General features: G+C 46.5%; 1 long non-coding RNA gene across 1 annotated transcript; it reads right to left on the bottom strand.

Annotated features, from left to right (window-relative positions):
- Window positions 1-3,968: 3,968 nt before the first annotated feature.
- Window positions 3,969-4,390, bottom strand: LOC147977990 (uncharacterized). The gene is made up of 3 exons (XR_015599518.1): window positions 4,297-4,390; window positions 4,200-4,235; window positions 3,969-4,082 (listed from the first exon to the last, which is right to left on the bottom strand). It is a non-coding gene; the product is annotated as an uncharacterized LOC147977990 (long non-coding RNA).
- Window positions 4,391-4,841: the final 451 nt, after the last annotated feature.

Genomic DNA, 4,841 nt, shown 5'->3' with positions numbered 1-4,841 from the left:
GAAGAATGAGGCGGCTGGTGCCTTAAGCCGGCTGGGATCTCAGTGTAAGCCGGTGACGCCTAACACCTTTCTCGATGTTTTGCATAATCCTTCTGTTAAGTTACCTACGGAGGAAGATCTGGCAATACCAGACCCGGAGGCACAGCTGGTAGCGGCTCTCCACGTTATCCCGGATTGGACAGTGCCTTATTTGACTTACATGACCCGAGGAGAGTTACCTGAAGATGAGACCTTGGCAAGGCAAATCGTCTGGCGGTCCAAGTCCATGAAAAAGGTGATTTTTCGCTTTGGTTTTCCACACAGCATCATAACTGATAATGGCACTAACCTCTCCAAAGGAGCTATGGAAGAGTTCTGTCAATGAGAGCATATCCGGCTTGACGTTTCAGCTGTGGCTCACCCTCAATCCAATGGTCAAGCAGAACGAGCTAATCAAGAAATCTTGAGGGGTATCAAGCCCCGGCTCTTGGTCCCCTTGCAGCGGACGCCGGGTTGTTGGGTGGAGGAGTTACCTTCTGTACTTTGGAGCATCAATACTACACCTAACAGATCTACGGGTTACACGCCTTTCTTTATGGTGTATGGAGCAGAGGCGGTTCTGCCAAGTGACATCCGTCATGACTCACCCCGTGTGGCGGCTTATGTTGAGGAAGACAATAAAAAAGCTCGGCAAGACGCACTTGACCTGTTGGATGAAGAGCGAGACTTGGCAATAGCCCGCTCGGCGATTTACCAGCAAGACCTGCGCCGCTAACACAGCCGCCGGGTTAGGTCCAGAACCTTTCAGGAAGGCGACTTAGTGCTCTGACTCATCCAGGATCAATCTGACATGCACAAGCTATTCCCTCCTTGGGAAGGACCCTTTGTGGTCAGTAAGAATCTGAACAACGGATCATACTACCTTATCGACGTTCGGGAGCACAAAGACTCACGTAAGTCGGAGGAGGAGACCCGTCGGCCGTGGAATATCGCTCATCTTCGGCCTTATTATACTTGAGCCATCGGCTCTAATGTGTATATATTTATACTATGTATATTACATAAAGCAATAAAGCAGGACCTCTGTCCTTTTTTCCACTCCCAAAAAAGGTTATGTGTTTTCTTTGTCAGGTGGTGGAGATAACCAAGGAGAAGCAGATCATATCTGAATCCGGCTTTCCTTTGGTCCGGCTTATGATCATATCTGAATCCAGCCGTGATCACTTGGGGGCTTCCTGTTCAAACATAGGTCGTATTCGAACCAAAGAGAACGTAGCTGTCGATACCCACTTGATCGGCATACTGCCAAACCCACTTGGGGGCTTCTTGATCATATTTGAATCATAGCTTAACCCCTTTGGGTCTGACGTGGATCGTATTCAAATCAGCGTCATTAAACAACTCTTATGGTCACTTGGGGGCTTCCAGTTCAAACATAGGTCGTATTCGAACCAAAGAGAACATAGCTGTCGATACCCACTTGATCGGCATCGCCACAGCCACTAGGGGCTAACAGATCGTATCCGAATCTTAGCTCAACCCCTTTGGAACGGTTCACTGATCGTATTCGAATCAGAAACCCTTGACTTTTGTTCATTATAATTTACAAGTATTAACATTGGATATTGCAATCCTCCAGGATTAATATTAGTTACATCAGGTTGTTAAGTACCAGGTGAACTTTTATGTGCCAATTTTCAGGAGTTAAAATTACCCTCAGGGGTTGGCTTATATAAGCCGGAAAAGCAGCCATAAGCATCACAGGGCAATGCAAGACATTTCTGCAAAGGACATAACAGATTCATATAAACTACAAAGTGCATAGTGACGGCGGCTTATGCAAGTATTAAGGGCCATAAGCATGCGCAAAGGCATAGCAAAACTCAAAGTATTTTTCTACTCTGTTACAAGACTCCCCGAGTCTAAATGATGCGGCATTGTTTTTCTACAACGACATAAGCAGGTGGCGCCTGGCAATTTACTCCTGGGGTTGACTTGAAGCTTCCGGGTTATCCTTCTCCGCCTCTCCGCCGGCTGCCTTGTCCTGGAAGGATGATGAGGCCCAGTCAATGCCACTCAAGGCCTCAAACTCAGCTTCATCATCTATTAAACTGGTTGGGTCGACTTCAGGAGCAAAGGTGTGCTTACGGATTGGAGGGATCAAGCTGACATTGTCATAATGCGGCGTAGGGATTCTCCGATTCTCCTTGTCATAACCCGGCTGACACTTGGTGAGGTCAGTGTAGTTTCCAATTTGAGTGGCCACAGGGTGTATATCGCTCACGCAGGTGGTGAATCCTTTTCATCAAATGGAGTGCCATCCTCCTTTAAACTTGGATACCCAAGAGCGATGTCGGCCGGGTCTAGCTCTGGTAACCAGGCTTTGGCCTGACCCAAAGCGGCTATTGCTCCGGCTCTTGCTTGGGCCCGTCTCAACTCTTGAATCCGCTGAGGAAGTACAGCAAGCCGTTGTAACACATCTTGCAAGAGGTGGGGCACATCATTTGATAAGGCCACAATGGCCAAGGCACATTGTGACCCGATGTACAGTTGCTCTACTAGAGTATACACCGCCTTCAATTTGATCAGCGTATTCTGCTTGAGGTTTGTGCTCCTGGGGCCTGTATTGGTAAGTATAAGGTAAACCTCAGGTAACAATTGAAGGAATATTTACAATATTTAATGCTTTCTTAAGATAACTTACCAAATATCGCTGAGGTCATCCGAGATATCTGGCATTGTAAGCCGGTCAGTTCGGCTGTTACGTTTGCCAGCGATGCCTCTGCTGTCTTGGCCTGGGTCACCAGTCCGGCCTTTTCGTCAGTCCAAATTTTCTTCTCCGACTCAAAATTTTTCTTCAATTTCTCTTGTTCAGAGACGCTGAATTCAAATCTGGAGTTGGACTTTTCAATTTCACTCTCCTGGGCTGCCAGGCAGTTCTTCAAGTCAGCAATCTCCGATTCAAATTGACTTATGGTGGCCTGCATTGCACTGGATAGTAGTCAAGATTACGGTAAATAATATTAAGTCCCAAGCACTTTGCAAGCAAAGATACTTGACACTTGGGGGCTAATGTATACCGAAGCTTTCTAAATTATTAAGCCGGTCCTGGATATTAACTCCCAAATACTTTGCAAGCAAAGATACTTGGCACTTGGGGGCTAATGTGTATCGCAAGTTAAAGGTATTATGTTACATCCGGTTTAAATGTTTTTTATTTAAGCCGGGCAAGCAGCTCTAACAATTTTTCTAAGTCTATAGCATATTTATTCATAAGCAATAGACTTCGGGGCTGGTACAGTAAGTATGATTGAAAGTAAGGAAGCATAAGTCATACCTCAGATTTTTGCTGTATTTGCTTCACCATGTCAATTTCCATGTCACGGCTGCTTTGCACCTGGTTGATATAGCCCGAGACGATCTCTCCAATACTCAAATGAGTATAGTAGGTGATATCCATCTTAGCCTTATGGCGTTCTAGCAACTCCTCTTTAGCCGAGCATTTGGCAAGGACGGTGGGCCTGGCCGGCTCAACGAATTGAGCCTTGAGAAACTCCACTTCTAGGTCAGCCGCTTTGGCTGGGCTAGGTGCCTCCGGGTTAATAGAACCATCAAGAATATCTTCAGCAGGTGGGTCAGAAGTTGGTGCTGCAATGTCTTGAGCCGGTTCAGGTGGCGGCTGATGTGTGGAAGAGTCGGGAGCAGCTATACCCTGTTCCAGTTCAGTCACCACAGGGGTTTGGGCTGGCTTATCCTTCTTGGTTTTCTTCCTGGGCTTAACTTGCACGCTGTGGGCAAAGCAGAGAAATGAGTAAAGAAACATGAAGAAAGGAAAACATAAGGTGAATAAATTGATATTACCCAGGGGCAGTCTTAAAAGCCGGCATGTTTGATTGCATGGACTCGCCGGATGAAGGACAGGTATCCTGGTAATTGGAGTCAGATGAATTGAGAGGTTGACGGATTAGACCCGCCAAAGGTAAAAAAGGGTATAAGTTGGAGATAACCTCAGTCCGACGCTTCCGGGGTGTGTCAGGCAAGCCGGAGGATAGCTCTGCATCCTTGCTGGTCCGGGTCTGCCTCCGGTTTTCAAATTGCTGTTGCTTCAAAAGAAAGTCAGGATCTTGGTAAGCCAAAGGATGTGAAAATCTTACTTTCCGGGTTACTCTTCGAATTTTCTAACGCGGCCGAAGCTCGGAGTCAGAGGAGATTATAGTTACCTCTTCCTCGACGGGTTGGCTGTTGCCCGTGTCTTCCTGAAAAAAGGTTAATATCAGTAAGTTAGTGATAAAGGAGAAAGGGAAATTAAAAAGTTACCTCTTCCTCATTATCATCAGAATCATCAAGCTGAAACAACTCAGAAGCGCTTGGCTTCCTTTTCCTTGAAGTGGTGGGCTTGGTCGCTTTCTTTCCGGCTCTCTTGGCTGCCCTGGCTTGCTTGGCCGCTTCATGATCATATTGGATTTTCCAGAAGTCATCATTTGCCTGTAAAAGGTTATAAAGGGTTATGCATAAGAATACAGTATAACATGATAAAAAATAACCCGACGACTGGAAACTTACTGCAGGGGCCGGGTTCTTCTTGCAAAAAGGTAGTAAGCCGAAGGCGTTACTATTCACTGTACCCTCTTTCAACAAAGACTGAGTTGTAGCTTCCACTACGTCATCTAGTAAGTCGTCAGGACTATGACGCTGAGGGTCATCTTTCTCGCCTGAATAATTACACATTAAGCCGGGGCGGCGGCTTAACGGAATTCTTCTCCAAGCAACCCAGACTCGGACCAGGTCAATGCCATCTAAGCCGTTCCCTAAAAGAGCTTTAATCTTCTTGATCTTGGGGGTGAGTGGCAGACGCTCAATAG

This window comes from Triticum urartu, chromosome 3A (assembly GCF_056163025.1).
Source record: "Triticum urartu cultivar PI428250 chromosome 3A, HENAU_Tu73, whole genome shotgun sequence".
Taxonomy (NCBI): domain Eukaryota; kingdom Viridiplantae; phylum Streptophyta; class Magnoliopsida; order Poales; family Poaceae; genus Triticum; species Triticum urartu.
Note: the sequence above shows the minus strand (reverse complement) of the source record. Positions and strands in the feature narration are given on the sequence as shown.